General features: G+C 36.7%; 1 protein-coding gene across 2 annotated transcripts in view; it reads left to right on the top strand.

Moving 5' to 3' along the window:
• LOC145694886 (uncharacterized) overlaps positions 1-27,612 on the top strand; it is a 593,410-nt gene that overhangs the window by 47,105 nt on the left and 518,693 nt on the right. Inside the window, exon 2 of one of the 2 annotated variants that reach the window (XM_081771600.1) lies at positions 4,192-4,300. The exons of the other annotated variant lie outside the window; for it this stretch is intronic. The gene's annotated coding sequence lies outside the window, so the exon portion shown is untranslated. The remainder of the gene's footprint in view (positions 1-4,191; positions 4,301-27,612) is intronic. 2 annotated transcript variants of the gene reach the window in all.

The raw sequence follows: 27,612 nt of genomic DNA, 5'->3' as shown, positions 1-27,612 counted from the left end.
TATGGGTGTTTTTGAATTTTTCCAATAGATTTTCGACTGGTCGTAGTGCCAAAAGGAAGCATTTGTGCACCCAGGATGGTCTATACTTTTTGTCTTATCTTGGTGTTAGGAGTCAGCTCCCAAACATTGTCGGCGTAGTTTCGAAACACTCTGTATACTTTTAATGAATTGTACTGCTGGTAAAATTTATATGAAAATAGCATATAAATAATTTATATGAAAGTAGCATAAGGTTGTTCTAAACATGACTGTGAGTTACTTGCAGAGTATAGGCGGTGGGAAGTTAAAAGAATAGAAAACAGATTTCCAATATTGATTGAAATATACTGAAACTAGGTTATTCGTTTTCTTATGTACGAAAGATTAATACATAGAGAATTTCTTTTCTGAAATGTGTGTATGATTTCACAATTTATTAGTGTTAGCGGTTAAAACGCTAGTACAGGAATTTCCTCTTTATTGCAGAAATTCCCTCCTTGCATCCTGGGATTAGGCAAGATGGAAGTTCCCATCTCGCCTAAAATGGCGGACATTCTTATCTTGGAGATATCAGTGGCTGATAAATCGTTAGGCAAGATGGGAGGACACCATCAGTACTAGTTATATGAATCTACAACTTTGGGGGCTGAATCATCATCGGGAATTAAACCACTTTCGAAGCGATCAGTAAACTTGAGGGAGGAGCAATACTATTTTGATCTAAAATAGTAATTTTCACAATGACGTAGAAGCGCACTTTTAACAATCTGAGAAAAGCAAAGTGAAACACAATGAGCAAAGAAGGGGAGGGGATAAGGTAGGAGAAAAATGAAATGAAATCTGAGTTTAGCGTCCCATGATTATGCCCTTTAGGCTAAGGAAGACGATGATGAAATAATTGGTGGGATTTGAAAGTGGGAGGAAACAGGAGTACCCCGAGAAAACCCATGAGCACGATGTTGTCCACCACAAACTTGCTTGGCCGGGGATCGATCTATAGATCCCACGCACCAGAGTTAAGCGCTCTACCACTGAGCCATTGTGCTTTTTGATAAGATAGGAGAATAAATTAAACAAATGTCCACGAGACGAAATTACTAGAAATAAGTTTGTCTCGTATTTGTTTGTAGAATTCTGTCTCGTCCTGATTATATATATATATATATATATATATATATAAAAGTATCTTTAAATATCGATAATGCTGCTTATTGTGTTCGTACAATCAGTTTATCAGTTTATACTTTTTATATATTATGAATCCTGCAACACTAAAATAGCGTTTGACATCTAAAACTTGGGTGAAGTAGAATTGCCCAAGAAACTCGTAAATACTCACGTAAGTATATATGAAATTCATAAAATTATAATGCCGTAGAGTCTATATTATTTTATTGTCTTAAGGAAATAAGTATCACATCTCTGGTAAGAAGTATAATGTCTAGACACAAAGGTAGATCAAATTTCCACACACAATTTAACCGTTTGGCATGTAATATTGCAGGTCCGGATATTTCGGTATTCGTCTGGTATTTCGGCTGTAAAATTCACCCATTTCCGCTCCCTTCAAATATATAACCTAATTAAAGATTAAAAAAAAAAAAAAAAAAAAAAACGAATAGAATTCTTGCTTGCTCTTGGAGAGTCCGACCATTATCGTGTTGTCTCAAATACAGTATGATACTGTGGTCTATACTCGTGACATAGCGCATTACACTTAAAAAAAACGTACGCACCACGCATCATGCCCTTTAGTGCTGGTGGTTGGGATTGGTAATCACAAGAAGTGGAGTCAATAAAGACTGTAATTTTAAATCTTGAAAAAAGCTTTAAATTAAATAAATTTATACTAGAAAATGGCTCCATGTGTTACTGTGCGAAATATTTTGAATGTTTTTCTTCTGTACCTTTCATATAGAATTCATCTGCACTCGAGATCTCACGCAACAGTCGAATGTCTCGTATGGGCACTTTAAGGAAGCATCCCAACGTCTTTCTATTCCATTCTAGATCTAACATCTAAGAACGATGAAACACATGTTTAATTATTTTAGAGAAGTAATTCAATCACCTAATTTCATGTCTCTAATCTTAAAGGATTCCGAGATACAGATATTTTATTATAATAATTGCAACCACCATCATTCTTTCTTTCCATCTCTTTTCCTCCATTCTAGGACATACAGGGTTTTCATAAAGTCTGGACGGATTTAATTTGCTTATAATTTTCATAAAAATGCTCATAATGAAATCAAATAAAGTGGAAACGGTAGCGGAAGGATTAAATTTTTACTTGGTAACACTGTTAGATAAGCGGCAACTCTGAACACGTTGAGAGAGGGAGAGGGAGGGCAAGGGTCAGTTTCTTACCAAATTCCATCCATTGTTGTTTTCATTGTTGTTTCAATGTTGACTGTTAAAAGTAAGTTGTAAGCTGTATTGGTGTGTGTGTCTTTTAAAGAAATAAATCAATGAAAAACTCCTCTGAGAAGACTGTTTTTTCAAGGTGAGACAGTTCCTTGACGAGAAATTCCCTAACCGATGGATTGGCCGCGGTGGCCCGACCGCTTGGCCACCAAGATCACCCGACCTTACCCCCTGCGACTTCTGGCTTTGGGGTCATGTGAAAACGGAAGTTTATGCAAAGAAGCCAAGTGGTTTGGAGAACTTAAAGGTCAAAATCAGGGCGTCTGTGGCTGGCATTTCGGATCAAATACGGCGGAACTCTGTGAGTGGATTCCAGCGCCGCCTACGCGATTGTGTGGACGTAAATGGCGCCCAGTTGGAGGTGTGGCGGTAAATGAACTGAGCTGGTGCAGATTACAGGTAAAAATTTAATTCTTCCGCTGCCGTTTGCACTTTATTTGATTTCAATATGAGCATTTTTATGTAAATTATAAGCGAATTAAATCCGTCCAGACTTTATGAAAACCCTGTATAAAAAAAAACAAAAAAAAAAACGCCCAGACAATTATTTTTAATAAAAAGTCAAAATACCAAACTTCATGTCTGTAACGTTAAAGGATTCCAGGATACGACCATATTATTGTAAGAATTATAATCCCGCCTCTTTTGTCCTGGTCACTCCATTTTCTTCCTTTCTAACAAGGTCAAATATCAAAAAAAGCTGAAACAAGTTTATTATTTTAAATGAAAAATCCAAATACCAAATTTTGCCTCATAACTTAAGAAATTTCGAATTATGAACTCTTATTATAATAATTGTAATCCGAGCTCCTCTTTCTTCCCTCTCTCTTAACTTCTCTTCTAGGTCAAATACCAAAAAACGTTTTAACAAGTTTCTTATTATTTTAAATGAGGAGTCCAAATTCAAAATTTCATGCTTCTTTAGCATTAAAGAATTCGGATATATGAACACTTCAATATAATAGTCACCTAATTTCTGGTTTATCCGTCGAATTTCCAAAAATTCTTCCTTAGTAATACTTTACGTCACAAATTCTATGTCCTGTCCATATGTCAAGTTTCTAAATTAAACAATTTCGACTGGGTGTCGATTCCTCAGGTAGTGAGTCAGGTAGAAGTTATTTTGTATTATAGAGAGATAAGTTCTGAGTGACTTTTCGTTTCGTGTGCAACACTGTCTGTAATTGAAAACTATAATTTTGAGCCCTTATCCGTGTTAGTCTCTTATTCGATCCCCCCCCCCCCGATCAATGTATTTTTCGATAGTGACAAAACGTACCTTAACATATTCTGCTTACTAGAAGTACGTACAACTCGGAATGTGTGAATGTTCTGTTTTCTTTTTATCTTTTTTTTTTTTTTTAATTCCAAATAAATTGGCAAGTTGTGTGCCTCAATATAATCTCGGTGCTGAAAAATAGTAGTTAAAATTTAATTAATTTAATTTTTACGATAGTATTTGAAGCTGAACTATATAGAGGCTGTCTTTAGTGCGAAAGAAAAATGGACGCAACTTCAGTGTACTTATTCTTCACTGTTCCCTTGATCTGTCATTTCGATTTTTGCATGTCTGTTTCTTACATCCATTAATTTTCTCACTTGTCTAGGAGGTTACCTCATTCATTGGTCGAATAAGTATTCCTCCTATACCATTACGTCATTACAGTCGTGAAAAATAATATGGTATCAACATTCTTGTAGTATAATGTGAGCTAACAGTGATAAGTGATACAATTTTAGGTCCTTCAATTTAAGGTCTTTTGATTTTTTTTTCTTTCTTCTTAGTCGTGTAAGCGAGTAAGCGGTTGGCCTCGTTACGCATGGTGGCGTCTAGGAGGCATTCAACTTGTCTGACTTTGACACTCTGTCGGGCAGCATCCAAGTTTGAATCTAGGCAAGTACTTTATTTTTTTTTAATAGATATTTCAGCTTGAAAAACATTCTATTATGAATGACAGTATACACTATGTGAAAGAAGAAATATTCTTACATTCCTCATTCAGGATGCTAAGCAGTGAATTAAAATTGCCTATCACTCTAGTTCGTAGTGCTTTGCACGAGACGAGCCGAGAAATAAGGCGCTCTCGTCTCGATTTTCGAAACATCCTTTCTCGTCTCGTCTCGATTTTCGAAATATCCTGTCTCGTCTCGATTTTCGAAATATCGCTTCTCGTCTCGTCTCGATTTTCGAAATATCGTTTCTCGTCTCGTCTCGATTCTAGAAGTGTACTTTCTTGTCTCGTCTCGATTCTCAAAGATTTTTTTGGCTCGATTGGCTAATAATCTCTTTTTGTCTTGTCACGATTGTCGAAGAATCTTTTTACATCTCGTCTCGAATATCGGAAAAGTTTCCTCGTCCTGTTTGGTAAATTTATGTACAAAATGTATGCCCTGATGTTCTTAATTTAATCTAAAACTTGTCAGGTTCTTTCCACTTCATGACAGGTCCACGAATGGTGTGATACATCATCCAAACCATATTTAGTATTGAAAAATGTATTGTATAATGATTTGCATATCTTTAAACGTTGATAAACACTCTTTATTGTATTCGTACTATCATTTTATAAATTCATAGTTTTATATTATGAATCGTGTAACATTAAACAGTCTAAGTCCTGGGTAAATTAGTGTTCATCAAGAAATTTCTCATCTTGTGGGCGACACTGCTTGTGCCCATCATTCTGGCGGAAGGCACGCTCTGAACTCACTAAATTTAGCTAGGTGGAGGTACTAATTCAGGAGAACATGGATAGAGTAACAAATTCTTTTACTTTGTAATTCAAAAGTATACTCAAAATGAAGAGAGTTTAACCATTGAAGAGAATGGATGCCTTGAGGTAATTTACATCAGTAAAAATTTAAATGTTATCGTTTCAAGTTATAGGAATAAGACTTACCTAATGTTCTAATTGTTGTATTCACGAATTAGGACTTTATGTAAATTTTATTTCCTTAGCTTGTAGCTAGTGTTGCCGAGGAGACTAGACAGATGAAAAATAGTTTTTTTTTGTCTTGTTCGTCTCGTCTCGTCTCGTCTCGAAATTTCTCTAGTATCGTTTTGTAAATTGATACGCTCGTGTACAAAATTTATGCTCGGGTTTTCTTCCTAGTTGCATCTAAATGTTATCAAAATCCCTCCACGTCACGATAGATCAACTAAGGGTGTGATGTAATAAGATTCAAACCATATTTATTATTGAAGTGCATTGTATAATGACTTACATATCTTTAAACGTGGGTAAATGCTCTTCATTGTGTTCGTACAATCATTTTAACAATTTATAGTTTTTATACTAATGAATCATATAACATATTATATGGAAGTTTTCAATGATATCTATTGCTTGGGGTTGAAATCAATCAAGATCATGAGTAGAAAAGTAATTCCAGAGCTAAGGATACGGTTATTAATAAGATACAATCTGATCGAGCTACGGTCATAAGAAACAAGCATAAGGGGGAGGGGACAGGGATGTAAGGTTACTTTCTTGGGTTACAGCATATACGTTCCACCACACATATCAAATGAACTATATCACCTAAGATATTCAGATTTAGATTATTCGAAAACTATATTGGTCTGTCTCAGTCTGTGTGATCTTGACTATTTTTCTTGAGAACCGGCGTCCTTATGTTGTAAGAAGGAACAGGCCCGCAACCAGAGGGGGCCTGCCCCCCTAAACTTACCGTGGCCCCTCCATACAGCAACAGAAAATGCAATTATTAATACAAAAAAACGCAATTTAGATATTCGTAAGAGAATTTTTAATGACTTGGTCCCCCTAACATATTCATGGCCCTCCAAATCTCTGTGGCTGGTTTCGAGCCTGAGAGAGAACGAAACAGAATAAGATGTAAAGTTCTTGTGTACACATCTTCATATAGTTTTAGTAATATTTTAAAAAAATCTTTTTTTGAACCTCTACTAAGGGGATGCCATCCCCTTGCATCCCCTTGATTTCCACCCGTGATCAGGACAGAATAAAAGAGTAATCCTCATCTTGAACAAGCGGAGTACAGTTAGTGAACTGAACTCAAAGGCTCTCGATGTGCCAAAAATCTGGTGATGCCTGACATGTAGAAGTGAATGAAAACTTTTACATCTTTATCACTACATTATTCCTGGCTGATTTTAGTCTCAACCAACAGGAGTTGATCTTAAACCTCAAACGAAATGTTGACTTTGATTAACGATTTTTTTCTTTCTTTTTAAATGAAAGTTTCCCTGAAATCCATATATGCAGATACCATCTTCAACGACAGAGTCCTTTGGGCAGCCTCAAAAGAAGCGCACGCAACGTTTTATGGGAAAGCCTAATACCAATTTAGGAGTTTTTTCTTCTTTCTTTTAAAAAAGTGGTTTGCATTTAACTCCCTTTTCTCTAGATGATTTCAACTCCAAACAACATAGAGATCGTTATTAAATCTCTAAGAAGGTACGCATTATGTTCCATTAAAATCTGATAAATATAACCATTATCGTGGAACAAATTTTTCGAAGAGGCTTAAATCTATACCCTTATTCCTAACAAGTTTAAACAATCGGAATGATTGAAAAGCACCACCCGTAAATTGTTTTTGGTAGAATTCCTGTAGTTGTAGTTTTTCAAATTATTTAAAGTTCAGATTATTTATGGTTTGCTCAATCGGTGGTAATTCACCTTGGTCATAGAGGGATTCACTGCTGCCTTCTATCTGTAAAATTCGCCGGAGCCAAATGCAAAAGCCGATGCCAAAAGCATCCCGTTTTAGTAACTTCTGAAACAAAGTCCCTATTATAAATAGGATGTCCATAAAGTAGTATCGTTCTTATTAAGAGTTTGTGGATGTGGCTTTTGGTTTTAGATGTTAAGTTATTTGTGCGATGATTTGTTTTAATTTAAACTAATGAGAAGTGCTCTCTTCTTGGCAACAGCTATATGGTTTTTGAGATTCAATCGGTTATATTTTGCCATCCTTCTTGGAAATAACTGTGTATTATCAATAGTAATTGATTTGTGGCGATTTCTCCTAGTACCTTTGCCATTAGGGTAACATAAGAGAATCTGAGTTTTTTGTGGGTTGAGTTGGAGAAACCAACGATTGCACCTTCTCTGAAACTGTTTGACTTGTCGTTTCAATCTGCTTAATATAAATGAGGTGTCATTGGCATATAAGTCCAATAGCCCGTATCATCTGCGAAAAGTGCGAGATTGCAAGTACAATTTTCTGTCAAACTCGAACAATTATTACAAAGATTATGGTAGAAAATTACTTTATGACATATGTGTATGCGAAAATTTTTAAGATGAGATTTAATTTAAGGATGATATTGGAAAGTATTGAAGAAAATGGCTAATATTGGTGTTTATTACAAGACGAGAAGACATTTCTAAATTCGAGACGAGAGATATGGCAATTCTCGTCTCGTTTTCGAAACACGAATCAAGACAATTTTAGGAATTTCTCGAGTCTTGTGGGAACATCAGTTTAGTCAAACACTCATTAGAGTTACAGTCAGGAGTGAAAGTGGATCTGAAAAGGTAGGGGGGTGGTAGGTAGCGGCATGACCCCTTGCCTATCTTTGCTCATTGTAATGTTGTAGAAACTGAGGGGACGCCGTACGTATTTTTCGTAGGAGGATGGCATCCTCCCGCGTTCCCTCTCACTTTTACCCCCTGGTTACAGTAATTGTATGATTACAATGAAGAGCATTTTTATCAGAATTTAAATGTATACCAGTCATTACACAACATATGCGAATAAAAAATATTGTTTAAAAGTTATACCGTATCCTTCGTGCACTCCTCATGACGCGAAATGTTTCTGATAACTTCTAGATGAGATTTTTAAAATAAATCGCGGCATAAATTTTGTACATAAATTTACGAAACGGGACGAGAAATAATTCGAGACAAGACGAGAAAAGTCTTTCGAGAATCGAGACGAGTTGAGACATACAAAATTTACAAAAAGAGACGAGAAAGCCTTACTTCTTGTCTCGTCTCGTGGGTAACACACATCAACATGTAAATTAATGCTTAACTGTATCTGACGGAAATAAAACTAGACTCCTCTTTCAGGTAGAGATATCTTTAACCTTAAATTGATATCTCCCCAACAATCCTAAATCTCTATCAAGAGACACGTTTTACTAACAAGAAAGAGAATCGCGTAGAAGAGAAGAAGAAACTAAAGAATGAATCTGCAACATTGCAGAACTTTCGATCTTTGGCCTCGAGATACGTACGACTTGTAATGAGATAGCAATAACTAGAAAGGAGGGGGAGCCGTGACGTACAATTACGTCACAAGGTTGATAATACTGTCTTCGGCTTCTGTTTTCTTTATGCTAGTATCTCTTTATTTTTAAATTTTAATTTATTAAGTGTTGGCGTTAAGATATTGCTCTTCGGTATTTTGATACACAAGTGTTGAAGGAAACGACGCGACGGACGCGGTGTTAATCGGCAGTCAGCAATATAAGCTTTTTTTTTTTTTTTCGTATCGCCGTGGTGTCCTTGTTCGAGTATGCAAATAATTACCACGCTCGAGCTATGCACTTGTAAGGAAACTCGGTAAACTAGTTCTCCCTGCTGAATAGAATATATTCAACCTAACTTAAGCGGCAGATTGACCATGACGTAACCATAAACGTTACACACACAACCCTAATCTAATCACACCGCATTGATGTTGACCATTTATTCCGCTGAAAGCTACAGATGTTTTCTATATGCTTGCACGAACCAAGACAGTAAACATAAGTCATAAACCATATTATTATTGAAATATTACTGTTTGCAACTGGATAACAAATTATGAACAGTTAGTATTATGAACTCTGCCAAGGAATTAATTTCTTGACCTATAGAATGTCAGAATACTCTATATAGCAGGAATTGTTGTTGTGCCGTGCCTAATAGTGTGTTTAAAAATAAGTAAATAAATAAGTTGAAGATTTTACCACCTTTCTCTTAACCATCTCCCCAAGTAGGGTGCACCCACGGGGGTGTCTACCAGATCCGACCCCCCCCCCCCCCAAAAAAAAAACTTCCTAACTCAACATACATTTGTAGACTTTCTCAGTAAAACTATAATTGTTTAACAGAGAAGTGATTGCTGTAGGATGAATATTTGGTCTTACACTTCATCTATACTCTTTCTCTTTTACAAGCATTCTAGTTCTGTCCTTTTTCTTTTACCTACATACCTTTTTCTTTTACCTGTACTTTTACCTACAATAAAATGGAGGTAGAAGTACAGTATTTTACAATTATTTACAGTCTAGTCGGGTGCAGAATAATACCCGTTTAATACTACATAGACGTAGTGGCTTATAGTATTGGACCTTCCAAGAAAAATTTCTGGATGTGCGGCTGCCCTCAACGAATAGGAGCATTTTTTTTTTTTTTTAAAGCGCTTATCAGTCCAATCCCCCAACTTTTTCACCTTTTCCAAAATATTTTAGGAACTCAGATTTTGCAAGGGGAAAGGAGAAGGATATCCACCGGCATCAGAATTTCACATTTGTTTTATTAGTATACGATTTATTAAAATACATTCGACGGTGTTAAAGTAAAAGGTCGTAACCCTCAAAACATTGAAAATGTGGATTTTTAACTTATTCAGATCACTATGGGTGAGGCTATATGTGAGAAAAATATTGTAAGCTTGTGTGTATTTTAAATGCAAATAAACCACTTTTTATACTTGTCTTGCAAGGATGTAAATGGGAGTTAGTTCTTTTCTCCTGAAAAAAGTTCGAAATGAGGCTTAGGACATTTTACCTTACCACCGTCGATATGTTTCTGAAACTCAATTGCCCCCAACTGCTCTCCCTAAATGACTCCCCTGAATTTCACCTAACCCAGTATCCAGGCTTTCTCAACCGAAAAGTCGGGAAATTTTAAAATTAGAAAATAAATTCTGTGTCATCCAGAAGGCCTATGGGTCAAAGATTATTCGATATATCTTACTTTTTATCACAAAGCCTTTAATAGAAGAAGTTGAAATCACTTTTCAAACAAACTGTACCAGCCAGTGGCTACAACAGTGCTAAATTCTAATCTAACTCAGCCTGTGTCGCGATCATTCGCGAAGAGTTTTCATTCTGACTGGTGTTACACATCAAATTTAACTAATTTTCTTAGGACGAATAACTTCTGTCGTTTGCTATTTTTAATGTTTTGAAGTAAATGTTAATCGACTATTGTACGCTAAAGTCATCAAACTTGCCCAGCCAAGATTACAGAAACTCTGTTTAAAGGTTCCGTATTGTTTTGAAACTTCATTTTCTTCCGTTCTTCAATCGGAAGTCTGTCCAGAGGTAATATAGAAGCAACTAGCTTAATTTTGTACAGCACGCAGTGCCGACAATAACTTTACTTTCTGTCCAATTATCAAATAGTAACAAATTCAGTGGTTAGTACAGTGAAACCTCTACTAACGGACACCTCTATATAGCGGACACCTCCCGTAACGGACATATTTTGTAATCCCCAAACACTGTAATATGATAAAACATATTGACAAACCTCTCTAAAGCGGACACTCTCTAGTACGGACACGGACAGTCTTTTCTGTCCTTTGTAAGTATTATTTACCTCCGTATTACGGACACTTTCTCTATAAATAAATTGAAAAGTATTGTAAAAATACATTTTTAGTAATTTATATATGTGTCACCAAGAAAACATTGTGATATTTTGTCTCCTCAACTGTCTACTCAGCAATCCAGGCGAAGAGTCTCTGTTTAACAACACTCTCATTTCCTTTGCTTACATTCCACTCCCACCCAAGCTGTTTTAAACACAAAAGTGATTCACAGTTGCCCGCCGTTTGGAATATCACGTTATTTTACTGTCCCACTGGAATCTCTAATCAAGCAGAAGACAAGTTCGGTAGTTTTTGCCCGCGGGTACGCATATCGTCACAAAAAAGACACTACTGGACTGCAATTAACCCACAAATTAAAGCGACATACTAAAAACGTAGTAAGCAGTGATAAGTGTAAAGTGCAGAGAACTATAACATCTTATTTCCATCTTGTGCCTCGAACATAGAGTATTGGACAGCAGAGGACAACACAGGTACAGTAACATTTTGGTAATATTCGTGAATACCATGATTCATCCAAAAATATTGTTACTAATTGCATATTACCTTCTTTACTAATTTACGTAAGAAAATATCAAAACCTCTCTAAGGCGGACACCTCTCTATAACGGACAATTATTGATTCCCCACGGCTGTCCGCTTTAGAGAGGTTTCACTGTAATTTCTTTCAAATTTTTCAGGTTTGTTGAATGAATCCGTGTGACAAACTGCAATATTTATTTTAGTATGTGAAGTCACAAGAATTCGTAAGAACTTCATTTGTAAAATTGGCAAATATGTTTGTGGCCGTACCCAGGAAGAAAAAACTGCAGCAGGTCTGCAAGGTATTTGAACGTTCCTGAGTTTAATAGCCGTCTTCAACCAAAGTTACATGAAGCGAGGATCTACAGCTTAGCGTAGGGTTCCAAGTACACGAGTTCTCACACGGAACCGAGCCCGCCGGCTATCTCTTGCGCTCGCCGAAGGTATTTATACTAACTGTAGTCTTTTAATTTATATTCTTAGGGTGCTTTATCTCCCAACTACTTCCGTAGTTCAACTACTCCTATGGGCACGGTGGCTCAGTGGTAGAGCGTTTACCTCTGGTACATAGGGTCCCTGGGTTCGATCCCCGGCCAAGTAAATTTGTGGTAGACAACATCGTGTCCATGCGTTTTCTCGGGGCACTCCTAAAGGGCATGGTAAAAATGGGACATTAAAAACTTAATTTCATTTACACTGATTTCTTATTAAAAGCAAACGTCAGTTATTCTAAGTACAGAATAGCCAAATTCAATAAAATGTTACATATCATTTTCATTATATTTTATTTGGCATAATCTGCAAAAATAAGCACTCTCTCCAAATTAAATGGTATTATTAATTCATTCATCTCACAACTCGTTTCCTCCCTTTCTCACTCTCTCATCCACATAATATATAATATTTTTTAAACCTATAATATACATCTTAAATATACATGTATTAACATGTAATTTAATAACATGTATTAACATGTAATTTAATAACATGTATTAATAACTTAATTAATTTACCATAACTCTCTCTCTAACTCTCCATGTTTGGCTATTTATTCCTGCAGCTAAATAAACAACTCCTTTTCGTATTTCGTTATTTCGTAAGCTTTGCCATTTTGTAAATCATATAGTTTAACAGGTATTTAAGAATATAACATGAATTTTTAAATTGTTTCTTAAGGAGGAACAACTCCTTTATAATATACACAAGCGGCTAGTGCACATATTATTAACCAATTTCTACCCACCAATACAATTCTTAAAAACATATTACCTAGGTACTTTATCACGTCCTAAACTAACTATATATAGTCACTGGGAACTCTGTGTGAAGGATATTTTTTTTAATGCTCTTACTTGAGGTGCTTGATCATAAAATACCATTTTGCACAGTATAAACTTGAGAGAATTTGGGTGGTGGTTTGGTCTGATCCCCATATTCCTTTCTTAATTTAATTATGACGTATACTCATGTCCAAACTTGTTCTTGCATATCTACAGTATAATTGTCTTCTTGTAAGAATATAATTTGATGATGATTTCGCAGGGTACTTTTAATACTGATACTAGGTGTATAATCGGGAAATGTATATTTGTGGTAAATTTCATAGGAAAAGAATTATAAATACGAAAATTAGAATGAGTAAAACAAAATGTTGCTAAATGGACAAGAAAGTTTGTATTCGTTTTATTGTTATTATTTACTGCTCTTTTGACATGAAATTTGCCACATAGATGTCTTTGTCGATTATACACATACTAACATCATAAAAAATACCGGGCATTTCATTACCAAATTATATTCCTGCAACAACATATTTATAGACATGCGATAATGATTTTGAACATGAGTGTACAAAAGTTTAAAAGAGTATCTGGGAGGACTAAAATTTCCTTTGATTGGATATATTTCACATAATACTGCATAAAGAACTAAATACAACTGCAGAGATTTATTTATTTATTTATATTGAGCCGAAGTCAACGTGCAGCTGTACCACGTATGTGCAACCCCTTCCGTGAGATTGCCAGGAGCAACTGAGTAGCACGAGCAGTCTTGACCGTACAAATACTCTAGCTTGATCTTTACGTATGGTAAACGGTCCGACACCTTAACCATACGCATTATGTACTGTTTTACAGAAATTTTTAGCAATACAGCGAAGTCTCGCTAATCCGAACTAATTGGGACTGAACCCTGTTCGGATTAGCCGGAATAACAGTAAAATCGCGGTTTGAAGCGGGTGAACGAGTCTATTGTGTTGTAATACACAGCGTATAGTATTCAAAACACGTTTTCTAACTACAGCATATATACTGTACCGTAAACTGGGTGTACTTTGACCCTTTAAAGGCAACTTTGGCCTAAAGGAAAAAAAAATCCTACAAGGTTATTTTTTCTACGAGTAATAAAAACTGTGGATCGAAGTATTACAACATTGAGAACACATGAATATTGGCGCTTGTAATTTATTTCCGGAACATGGGAAGCAAAATGCTAGCAACTGTTAGCAAGTAAACATTTATTATATTTCAAGTTCTGCAACTTTTGTTCATTGCATTCAAGAGAGACATTTTCAATGCACAAGTAAGTAGAATATAAAAACAAGTATATTAGCCAATATTCATAAGCTAACGCCTTAAATGCTCGTTCTATTACGCACAAATCATTAAGCATTTAATTGCGTGGGGCAACATTGGCCCATAGTTTCTAAGTGTTGGAAATAGTATCTCGTATCCAACAAGCAACAGTATCTCGTTAATAACGTAGTACAGCAGTAAGGTTGAGCGTAGTCTGGTGTCGCCAAAACTGAACAGATTCTGGGAGAAGTTCATTCGCTAAGTTCACGGCGTCGCTTATCGTAGAAATAGTGTCAAGTGCGTAATTTTCAAGGATGTTATAAAATAGAGGATCTGTCCATACCACAAAATCGTGAAGCCATACGTCACAGTTTCTCCACGCCTACTCTGCCCGCTCCGCACCACTAAGATCGCAATGTTTCGAGCCAACAATTATGGCGGAAACGAGAGTAGCCAATCAGACTTGCCGGTTCAGACAATGTTCGGTTGTTTCTTGACTTCACTGAGTGCATAGGATGAACATACGTATGAGCAGATCCTCTATTTTGTAACATCCTTGGTAATTTTCATGTAAGTTGTGCGGCACAAAGTCCTGGGCGCATCATGCCAATGCGAGCAGCTAAGCCAGTTTCTAAAAGGGTTCATGATAGTGGTAAGTTTTTCATAGGGCGCAAACTGCGTCGCCGAAAGGTGGAGCGAAACGTCGAAATCAATGCTATGCATTACCAGGTTCGTGTCGTGGCTGAAATGTATGAGCATGAAATTCCAGCATGGTACGGGCAAGACGAGAAGCAGGTGACTGCATCCATCCACACGGCAAAAACATCGCTGGAATTCTATCGCTATACGGAACAGGAAACTGGAATTGCGGCGATTCCCCTTTCTGACATCCCCGTCAAAAGTCCAGATGCCAGCTCAATGAACTATTGTGCATTCGGACTCCTCAAGCGGCGCCTATCCCATCGTCGAGTTCGCATCGTCACAAATCTGTGGAAAATCCTGTAAAGAGGAGTGGGATGCAACACCCCTGGTTCAGCTGCAACGGTTTCCTGCAGTGGAGACTCAGATGCCGGGCCATAGTCAGTAGAGGTGGTAAGCAGATCGAACGCAATGATTATGGAAACTAGGGATTGGCAAAACCGGTTTTTATAAAAACCGAAAACCGGTTTCTATAAAATCCGAAAAACCGACATTTCGATTTTCTCCAAAACCGGTTCGGTTTTCTCCAAAACAGGTTCCGTTTTCACCGAAACTGGTTTCGGTGAAAACTTTTCGAAAACACATAAGACTATTTCTGTGGAAATGGATTCGGTTTCCGGAGAACAACGAAACATCATTCTGGTCAGAAATAGAACAAATTTTGAAAAAAAAACGGAATCGGTTTTGAAGAAAACCGGATCAGGTGAAAAACCGATAACCGGTTTCGGAGAAAACCGAACCGGTTTTGAAGAAAACCGAAAGCGTTTTTTGAAAATTTTCAAAAACCGGTTTCGGTTTTTCTAAAAACCGAAAACCGAAAAAAACTGTTTTCGTGTCCACCACTATGCCATTTCCTAGGGAAATGGCACATTCAAATTCTGTACAATGTACAGAACCTCTGTATAAGGTCTCTAGGCCTCGTTATAAAATAAATTACTTCGTAAGTTTAGTAAAACCATATAGTAAAAAGCCTATGAAATAATAATAGGGTGTGCTGATAGTGTTTTTTTTTTTTGCACATACACTAGGCTATGTTATGTCCACTACACAACATTTTCAATGTGGTCAGTGACCACATCACAATAATAAATAAATAAATAGAGAATGCACGAACATACTCCAATTATTTGTTCCATCTTTGATAATGTGAATACCAAACTAAAAGGAAAAAAGTACATAATTTCATATTATTTCGTTACCTTGGCTTTAAATGGGTAATGATAAATTCAAGGTTATATCCGGCTGCTTTCAAGACAGCACATAGGCTGCTTGCTGTAAAGTATATCAGTAAGATTTGAAGTTTCTTACACGACATAACGTGTTTGGATGGGGAGTTGCTTCGCGTATATGTGGCCTCCAAAGTCAATCTTTTCTTTGTAGCATCAGATCCTCAGAGAAAAAAGAAATACTAATTTTGAATGGTTTTCTTTTGCGTAGAAAGAGCATAGTACTCAAATTGACCCAGTGCCCCTCCGTATCAAGTTGGCTACCGTATGTGGTCCTGAATTCGATTGCGATGAAGGGTACAAACCTGAGTGGGGTTCGTATTGCACTTTAAGCAGTAGATCTTGTCTCAGCCTTCGAGCTGAAAAGGGATGTTAACATTTTAGACAATCAAATTGCTCAATTCCTTGTGAACTTCCCAACAAGAAAATATGTAAAGAAGTTTGCTTTCATTGAGGACTATATTTATTAAAAATAAATCCTAACTTAAGTATTCTTGTAAGCTTTAGTAGATTTTTGCGAAGTTGAGTCAATACAAGCAAGTTAGTTTTAAGTGAATTGCTGATGTTCAACGTACGTTTCCAGCATCGAGGCTATATGAGACATTACTTATGATTCAACATGGGATCCGAATAATGAGACGTAAAGAATCAAACTCTGCGCTTCGGGCACACAAACCATACGTGCTAGCCATTTGACTAATAGAGATCTCGTTAGTTTGGACATAAGTTAAGGATAGCGTTTTGGTTAACACAATGTAACTATAAAAAAAGCCTAATCTGTATTTTTTTTCACAATTGTCTCAGAAGTCCCTACCTCATTCTTAGGCACGGCGATTATATTGACTTCTGAAACATCATTCGAAGCAGTCCCGAAACCAGCCACAGAGCTTTGGGGGAACCATGGATAAGTTAGGGGGGGCTAAGTCATTAAAAATTCTTACAAATATCTAAATTGTGTCTTTTTGCATTAATAGCATTTTGTATTGAGGTCTGGAGGGGCCACGAAAAGTTTAGGGAGGCCAGGATTCCTAGCCCCCCTCTAGTTGCGGGCCTGATTCGAAGCATACAGATGATTATCAAAATAATGGAAACACCTATATTTTGCAACACGTGAGAGTGTGAAATGGACATTGCCTGGCTTGTAGTAGTGGTGTTCTAGATGATCGTCTGTAGCAGAGTAACTGAGTCGTGTGTTGAAGCGAGGAGATGCAAAATTGCAGACTGAGTTTCAAAGGATTAGTGGTTAGTTGGTGCAAATGTAGATACCTAATGTTGTCAGTGTATAAAATGCATTGTGAGGAACTTTGTGCAAGATGATGATGGCCCACAGAACCAGTGATGAATCCAAGAGATGGCCCGGGGTCCTGCAGAGCTACAAAATTCCCCCATTACATTTCTCTGATCGTGCTTAATTCGAGTTACCAGTATTTTTCGCATCTACGAAAAGTAATAGTGGACCGAAGATAATTCTCAGTGACAATGATTGCTGAGTATTAAAATTATCATCACCATGGACTATAGAGCGAATGCGACAGAAGGGATATGAGGAATTTAATTAGCATTTGGAACAACACATTGCGTCAAATGGTCTGACGCAAGTTGCATAACCTGTACATTTGCGGAAGGCAATCCAGTTTTCAATCTACTGATCATCGCCACCAATACTTAGCGTTACGTTGAGTTGAGTTTAACGTCCCTTGCATCAGCGAGGCTATATGAGACGGGACTTACTGATTAACGCTTAATCCGAACTACATGAGCTCCCGCCGGGAATCGAACCCGGGTTTCCCAACTTAGCGTTACGAAAATGATGCCGAGAACGTGCAAAGTGATCCGCCTATGATTGGAAATGCGTAATATTCCGATGAAATCTGTTTCATTTTATTGCTAACAGGCTGGATTAATACTCTTATTATATGGCGAACGCTAAAGAAAACTTTTGCCCCGAGGAGACGAGACGACAAAATAAGGTCTTCTCATCTCGTAAATTTTTATCCAAGTATCGTCTGGATTCTCGTAGAATTGTTTGTCGTCTCGTTCTGTAAATGTGTTCGAATCCTGATTTTCTTCATAATTTCATCTAGAATTTATCAAAATCCTACCGCGTTGCGAGAGGTCTAGATAGTTATTATATAACATATTTATTATTGATGCATGCGTATCGTTAAACTTTGATAAATTTTCTTCATTGTGTTCCTACAATGACTTCATCAATTTTATAGTTTTTCACTATGAATAATGTAACACTGAAAAATGCTTAAGACCTAAGACTTGGCTGAGTTAGTGTTGCCCGCAAGACTCGAGAAATTTTCCATCTCGAAAATAAGGCGAGAAATGTTCTGTTTCTTGTCTCAAATTTGAAAATGCACTTTTCGTCTCGAAATCGGGAGGACGAGATGAAAAATTTATCGCCTCGTGAACAACATTGCACCGAACTATCATCTATCTACCGTTGACTAGAGCTCTGTGGTGCTGTGGGCCAAAATTTCCTAGTATTCCGTGGGACATATTATGTGCTCACAGGAATCACTACATAAGACATATCACATCGACCTAAACAAACATTATCATGGGGGCGGAATTTCTGTAAAATATAGATAAAACTAACTTTTGTTGCGTAATAATCTATATTGTGGGGAAAAAAATATGTACTGCATATATAGGAAAAAAATCACTATTAAAGAGAAGATTGCCTATTGTTGGTTGTCTTTTGTTTCCCAACAGTGACACACACCTTCTTTAGCGCTCACGCAACTTGTAATAGTATAGCTACAGGTGAAATGAAAATAAATTTTAGTTTAACGTCCCATGGTTATGCCCATTAGGCTAAAGGAGACGGACAGTTTTAATGAAAGTAAATGAGTGTGAAATTCATTTTTTTATGCTTTTACACCAGGAATCGAACCTGGGAGACGTGAATCAAAATCGTAAGCTCTAGCCACTACACCAGCGAAGAGAGCTGATAATGTAGCTATCCTTATCATTAGAGCTTAACGGGGGAAGGGGGAAATGTGCATCTCATCATGTTGTATAAAATGATATCGGGTAAGTGTATTAAATCCTCGTGTGTAAATTTCGAGAAAATCTGAGAAAAACTTTTTTGTGTGTGTGTGAACCTAAAAGTTGATGTACGGTAAGTAGCGGCACCTATTGAGATGAAACTAATACTCTTATCAAACTCCTCATTATGACACTAGAAAGCAGTGATGACAACTCGTGGGAAAAATTCCATTTTGTGGGATTTTTGATAATTATTCGGAATGGGATAAAGGGAATTTTCGTCGAAATTGGAAATATAGATGGGAGTTTCGACTATATGTATAATCTACGTCGACAAAATTCTCTACGAACGGGAAGTAGACAAAGATTCATAAATACTGTCAATGTTGTCATCTTTTAGTCTGAAGTCTCTTCATTGTTGTACGTAAAGTCTATGCTAATGAGGAGTGATTCAATCATATAGGATTCTTAAAAATCAATATAAAGGAACGAAATTAGTGCTCTGGTATTTGAAGAAAGAAATAAAACAAAAGAGTGAACAAATGAAAGAAAGAAAATATCAAACTAGAAACAATCGATTTACGAACGCGCTATGTGAGGTGTGTGTGGAGAACAGAATTTTTCTGTATCATTCGGCTTAGTATAGGTAATGGTACAAAAGTGGAGTACATTTCTGACAGCATAACAAATTATACTGCACTTTTTCTCGGTTTAGGAAAATAGCTTATTTACAATCTATTCTTTAAATGTGGATGATCGAAATTTATTGATAATTCACCCAGACATTGCGAAATTAACACACGACATACCAAAGTTTAATATTAATATTTTACTACTACTACTACTACTTGGGAAATTAAGATTCAAAATGCGATTTTATGCCTCTCGAGATGGGATTTTATTGCGTTTCAGGTTGGCGTCCCTGCAGGAAAGACAATAATGCGTTTAATGAGATACATCGTAACATATTTGATTAACTCTTAAGGTTTAATTTGTGTTTGACTATATTATGCGAAAATGAGACATACATAAATCGATACATCACATCGAACTGAACAAAATTAGGAGTTTTGCTTGAAAGTAAATTATCATGCGTAGTTTTTGAGCCTATCGAAAAAAAAATTATGGCGCTAATAAGAAATATGTTATTCGTTACCATTCTGATGGAATAGATAGTTTTTATTCTGCTTGAACAGATTATTTATTTATGCACTGAATACCTCAAATAGATTATACTATTAAGTTAGTAGATTGTATCTATTGTTATCTTCCTACAGTGACGTACATTCGTAAATTCTATGTATACTAATATATTAAAGAATATATAATATTATGTATGTTACCAATTTTGGCATAGAAAGGACTCACCTAGAGCTATCAGATTTTGTTAGATCTTCACCAAATCTAATGACTTACGAAATAGTTTCTTTCGTTTTTCGTCTCGAAGGCAGTGACGGATCTAGAAAGTAAAAACAGGTGGCGAGGGGAAGGGGAGACAGCCAGTAGGGGGTATACTCAGAAATCTGTACTTCGGAAGATCGAAAACCCAATAGATTATTAGAATAGTTACCGCAAACTTTAAGACTACATTTGAAACGTCGCTTATACTTGCCTCCCCCCTGGAAACCACATGGGCTCCCTTGTGCAGAAAATATAAAATCTGTATAACACTGAACCATAGCGCCTGTGAGACAGGTAACTCAACCGATATATAATATTCCTGTGGACCAGGTTTTGCATACCTTTCAGATCTTTGAATTATTTTTGCATTAATTTTAGTCTTTTCGTGCAAGGAGTGAGCATGCCCGCTGGCCCGAGAATCGTTAAGGAGCAATGTTGAGTTCGTCGTATATTTCGCACACTTGGTCGTTTTCAAAGATTTTGCGTTAACATTATTCTTCCCTCGCGAAACCAGGCACTTCTACTAGTAAGTAATAATAATAAAAAAAAATGAAATGAAATAAATGTGGAAATAATTCAATTTCCATTAGTTTCTGTACTGAGCTAACTTGACAGCAGGGGTCCTCTTGATGCACTTTACTTACATAACTAAAAATAACATCTGAAGTCTAGTGAATATAGTGATGCATTAAAAAAAAAAAAAAGTTTATTCTCTTTTAGAAATAGTTGTAAATTCAGCAACAGTGTGAGGAAACAATGGCATCACAGATGGCTGCCAATGACTGCCTAACATTCTTCTCTACCCTTTTACCTCGGATTCAAATAATTAAACACGAATATTTCTGACAACTAGCGAGACCGAACGTAAAGGAAAACAGTTGCTACGTCAACAACACAATAACAAACAAGATGAAGTTATCGTGACCAATGAATAATAGCGGCATCTGCGGCAGTTTACTACAGAAAAAGTCCTGACGCATTCTGTCTGATCGGAATTTAAGCTTATGCTGTCTACAAGATGGATGTTCGTGTTATCGTGATTGACGTCATGCATTCTTTGAGGTCATACATATTATTAATTCCTGATTGATTTGCATTTGTTTTCGAATATCTTAAAAGTACTCTGTAGGTATTATTTTGTTGAATAATTTTAAGCTGTAGTCTAGCCACCATTTTCTAGTTGAGAACAGGAGTTCAGTGGAAGATTTTGGGGATATGGAGAACTTCCTCGAACGGAAGAATATTTTGGATATACAGTTGTGGGAAGGTGTTCGAGCAACTTTGGAGAAGAAGGGCACGAGTGCTAATCCTTGGGGAAGGGGGCGTAACAAATAAAGTTGATTTGTATGATGTAATTCTAAATTTAAGTTATAAACGTTATTTTTTTTTACTTACAATGTAGGGTTTCCTTAATACATTATTGTTCAAGGACTAAATAATAATAATAATAATAATAATAATAATAATAATAATAATAATAATAATAATAATAATAATAATAATACAGGTGGGCAGGTCATGTAGCCAGAATGAAAGTAAGTAGGAACACTCAAAATTTTAACTGGAAATGCAATCTAAAAACGACCATTAGGAAGACCTAGGCGCAGATGGGAGAACAATATCAAGATAGATTTTGCAGAAATAGGAATACAAAGTAGAAACTGGATCTAGTTGGCTAAAACAGAAGTCAATGGAGAGCTTTTGTGAATACGGCATTGAACCTCTGGGTTCCATAAGCAATAGAGTTAATTAGTTAGTTAATAATATGATATGTTCATTGGCAATAATATTTTGCTTCTAGGTAAACAGAATGATACACGAGTAAGATTCATAACTATCCACAATTTAAATTCTGGACTTAATATCCAAACCTAACCTATTCTATCGCAATTATCCCTTTAACTACTGTATCTTTTCCAAGATATTTAAATCAATCCAAGATTCTAATATTCTATTCGTTCTCCAAGATTCTAATATTTAACCAGTACGACGACACATATTTGTATAGTAAGTACTGGATAATAATAGTTGAGATAAGTTGTAGGAAATTCCCCTTGTGTAAAAATACCCTTTATTTATTTTATGCTTTATATTTTAACATTATTTACTTACACTCCCTTACCGACTATTTTGTTACTACTATTTTGTTTGTATGAGGCTGCCCTTCGTCTACCTAGTCAACGAAATGAAAAACTTTTCAGCTGTGTAGATTCCCAGCTTGAATTCTTCCTTCTTCTGTTTAGAATTATCTCTGAAATCTGCAAGAAGATTATAATATTACTTACTAGCTATTTTGTAAACAACACAAAGTCGTATTCTCTTCTACTATATGCATACATATTTATATGCTTATAACCTACATCGTCAGTCGGTAAGGAGTTTTTTTAAGTAATACTAGTAAGAGAATATCTGTCCTTGACTTGTTCACGTGACGAAATGACTGACTACCTGCGTGGATAAAGCTTTGTCCTACTTGGCTAAAATAAAATAATTGCAAGAGAGAGAGAAGGGGACAGGAGAGCAGGCGGAAATACAAGAGTTACAAGGAAAACATTTATTTGCAGTTAGAATTCATTAATATACTAAATTGTCGGTCATTTTCTGTTAGAGGAAAAAAAGTTTAGGTTCCAAACAGAATCTGTATTAACGGAATTTGTCAATTCACGAATTAAATAAAATGTACTGTACTCTCATGTGAACGAATCTTTGAAAATAGAAATCTAAATCTTCTAGATTTGTTGAGTAAAAAGTAATTTAGTGTGATTTCAGCGAGTATTTTGTATCCTGACCATTATATAATACTAACTCATTTATCTGAACAGGACTGCAAATAGTCGACCAAGCAAGCATGCTATCCCTCACAATGAATCCCATAGGAATACATGAAGAACCGAATTTTAGTAGACCAGATCTTCGGACAACTGAATGGAACTAGATTCCTAACATTTGACTTTCTACATCTGGCCGAAATTAGTGATTCATCGTGTAATTCTTGATTTTCTCTCTTCTGGTCAGACATACAGAGTAAGTACATAAAGGAGTTTTTAGTAAAACAAACTTAGAAACTGTGTATATTTAATTTTCTAACAATTTCATGATATTTGTAGACTTTTTATAGGGGTAATGTGTGACTACGTTGAATCTAAAGTACCACATTGAAAACTTACTCTTACAAATTTTACTTTTCTATACCACTAACTAGGTATGTGCAAATCTTCGAACACCATGGGTTTGGAATACTTACGGATCAACCACTACTCGAGATTGGCACCCTTAAACCTAATCACGGATTCGAATCTTGAGACATTCTTCTTAGAAATTTCCCAGAGTTTTCTTTAGTCTCATCAGATGAATGACAGAATGATATGATTACATGTTAATTGTTACTAATTTCGTTAATGTTTCCAACGTAAAATGGCTCTTCGCGGTTGCGCCTTGAACTTAATAAATAACTCAGTGGTCTAGTGTAAAACCAAAACAACTGCAAAAATTCGTATCGACGTTTGATAACACTCCATACTATAAAACTGACGTGTTTTACAATATGTAGACCATACTAGGGCGTACCCCGTAGGCGATGCGCAAAGGCTTCGCCAGACTTTTCTCAGAAATGGGCAAGGACTACCGAGTTAAGGGCACGATCGGTTAACCTAGTCCAAGTGAGATTGAGTAGGAACACTTAATGTCGGGACGATGAATGAACGAGAAAGATATTGTAGAAAGATGGAAATAAGAAAGTTGAGGGTCGTGTGTGTGTGTGTGTGTGTGTGTGTGTGTGTGTGTGTGTGTGTGTGTGTTTAAAAAAAATAATGGAAAGGTAATAAGGCAAGAGAACTAGGGGGCAGTGGATAAAATCTACAAGGAAGAGACGCCGCGGGAATTGTTCGTTCTAGTGATCTGAAACACAATGTAGTTAGTGTGAATAGAAAAAGCGACATTGTGACAAGTGTCAAGATATACAAGGACAAAATCATCAATATATATTATGCGCATATGCTTCGCAAGTAGGGTGCAAGGTGGAAGAAAAGATAGAATTCTTGGAGGATTTGGACTAAGAATTCTACAGCATCTCGATGGTATTTTGAATGAACTTGTCGGTAGAAAGAAGGAGAGGATTGAGAGAAAAAATGTTTACTAATGTTTGGGAGAAAGGAACGAGAAAGGAGAAAGAGTGATAGATTTTGTGACAGCATTCGATTAGGCGATTTGCAATATATATTTTAAGAGGAAGGATGAAAGAGCATCTTTTGACTTACATGTAACACTTCCCAAGTGTAACACTCCGATTTTGATAAAATTTAGCAGGTAGATACTACACATGAAATAAACGAATACGTTTTCTTAAAAAATAAATTTCAGCGGAAAAACGATTTTAGGGGGCAAAAGCCCCACACAAAATTTTGAAAGTTGACGCATGAAAAGCAAGAAGTGGACCAAAGTGAATGAGATTGCGCACAGATTTTGTAGACGTGAAATTAGGAAATACGTGTTTTGTATTTTCCTGGGGAAAAAACGGTCGGGTGGGGCATGGACCCCTCCAAACCTTTGATCATGAAATATCAAAAGTGCTACTAATAGTATATCAGAAATGACTAAAGGACATGGAGAATTGCAACGAAACAGTGTTTAGAGACAATGCACAAAAAATAAACGAACAAGTATTTCTGTTTGTTTGTGCGGGAAAACTGTTGGAACCAAGGCTCCCTCCGAAAGAAGTAAATATTGCCGTAGAAACACAGGAAGGAATGGACCGGAGCGAAAGAAATTGTGCATAGATATTGTATATATAAAATAAGGAATACGTGTTTCACAAGTGCCCCCACCCAATTTGCTTCAAATTTGGCACATCAACAGTAAGCACAAAAAGTATATCGTATTTTATACAACCTAGGTAGTTCGGGAGGCGCCTTTAACCCTTACAATGTTTTTCCGCATAAATAAAAACACGTGTCGATTTATTTTCTTTTTCTGTTGTCAAATTTGAAGCAAATCCGATGGCGACATTTGGGAAACACGAATTGCCTTATTTTAAATACACAATTCCATTAATTCGGTCCACTGCTTCCTGCGCTACTACGGAAATAATTCCCTTTTTTTTTCGGAGGAGCCCTTGGCCCCAACACTGTTTTTCCGCAGAAACTAAAAACACGTGTTCGCTTATTTTTTGAGTATTATCCCTAAACAGTTTCGTTGCAATTCTCCATATCCTTTAGGAAATTCTGACGTATATTACTTTTTTGCACTTCTGATATTTCGTAATCAACGGTTTGGAAAGACCTGTGCCCCACCTTACTTTTTTTTTTCTTCAGGAAAATACGAAATACACATTCCCTCATTTTACATCTACAATATCTGTGCCCAATTTCATTCACTTCAGTCCACTTCTTGCCTTTCTAGCGTCGACTTTCAAATATTGGGGATTTTGCCACTAAAGCAGTTTTTCCGTAGAAAATTAAAAAAAAAAAAAAAAACGTTCGTTTATTTTCTGTGTATTGTTCCTAGACAAAGTTTCGCTGCAATTCATGTCCTTTAGGCACTTCCGACATACTGTTAGTAGCACTTTTGATATTTCGTGATCAAAGGTTTGGAGGGGTCCCGTGACCCACCCAACCGCTTTTACCAAGAAAATACGAAACACTTATTCCCTTCGTTTCACGTCTACAATATCTGTGCACGATTTCATTCACTTTTTGGCCTTTCAGGCATCAACTTTCAAAATTCTGTGTGGGGGCTTTTGCCCCCTAAAACAGTTTTTCCGCAGAAAATTAAAAAAAGAAACACGCATTCGTTTATTTCATGTATAGTACCTACCTGGCAAATTTTATCAAAATCGGAGTGTTACACTTGGAAAGTGTTACATGTTAGAATAGTAGAAAAGGTCAAATCGATTACAGTTAGTGCCGAGGACAATATCGCAAGGACATTAAAAACTGCAATGTAATAAATGGTGAAAGCATCTCTCTCATCAGCATAGAAAAGTGAGCGTAGACGGGAAGATTGCTAGTAGGTGCAATAGGAGGCCGCGAAATGCAAAGCTAGAAATTACATGTAAGACTGAAAGAGCAGAAATTAAGAGATTGTTCAAAGAAAGTGTTATGGAAGGAGTAAACCTCCAAGAAGAGGATGTTCAAAAATAGTGGAGTGGAAACAGTGGAAACATACTAATGACTACATAGAAGACTTTGTGTAGAACTTCAGGAAGCCTGCAGAAAGAGAGACGTGGCGGTGGAAAGAGGAAGTGCAAGAAGCTATTAACGCAAAGAGAGAAACAAAGGAAAAGTGGGATGCTTCTGGGACAGAAGATAAATGTACTGTAGCTGCAAGGGAGAAGTCAGTGGCCAGAGCAGAAGCGCAAGCCTAAGATGAACTATTACCTGTGACAAACATCTTGGCATTTCAGCTAAACGAATAAAACGCAAGCTCTGACTCGACGTTGCCAAGTAGTAAACGGGTGTGGCTATGGCTTGGCTAAGCAGACAAACTACAGCGCGATCAGGTGGTAGGGAATAGACTGAAGTTAATATGCACAAAATAAACGTGGCAATGCCGCAGCCCTCTCATTTGCTAACAGCATTTAAAGGGAACTTGGAGCGCCGCCTTCAAATGCCAAAATGTTTGTCACGCCGTTTAGTACGACGAACTTGAAACACTAGGGGGAGGAAGAAGCTGTACAGGTTAGGACAAAATAGAGACAAGATAAAGGATATTAATAATATTAGGCCAGGGGGCGCGGTGGCTCCGTGGTAGTGCGCGCGCTTCCGGTGCTTGGGATCCCTGGTTCGATCCCAGCTCGCGCCGTGTGGACTTTGTGGTAGACAAACACCGTGCTTGTGGGTTTTCTCCGGGTTCTCCTGTTTCCTCCCACTTTATTCATTCCACCATTTCACTCATCTCTCACCATCACCGTCTCCTTTAGCCTAACCGGCATAACCGTGGGACGTAAAACTTAACAAAAAGATAATATTAGGCAAGTGAGAGATGACCAAGAATTGGTGCTTACCTATGAAGACAAGATCAGAGATGGTGCAGTTATTTCGAAAAGCTTTTAAAGCTTTTAAAGGAAGAAGAATCTTAGGACAGTTTTAAGCGATAAAACTCCAGATTTTGGAGGAACAACAAGAATAAGACGAGAAGAAGTAAGAAAGGCGTTAAAGATAATGAAAACAGGAAAAGCAATAGGA

Source organism: Thermobia domestica, chromosome 9 (genome assembly GCF_964235325.1).
Source record: "Thermobia domestica chromosome 9, izTheDome1.hap1.1, whole genome shotgun sequence".
Taxonomy (NCBI): Eukaryota; Metazoa; Arthropoda; class Insecta; order Zygentoma; family Lepismatidae; genus Thermobia; species Thermobia domestica.
The sequence above is the reverse complement of the archived record's forward strand: the minus strand, read 5'-3'. Positions and strand labels throughout refer to the sequence as shown.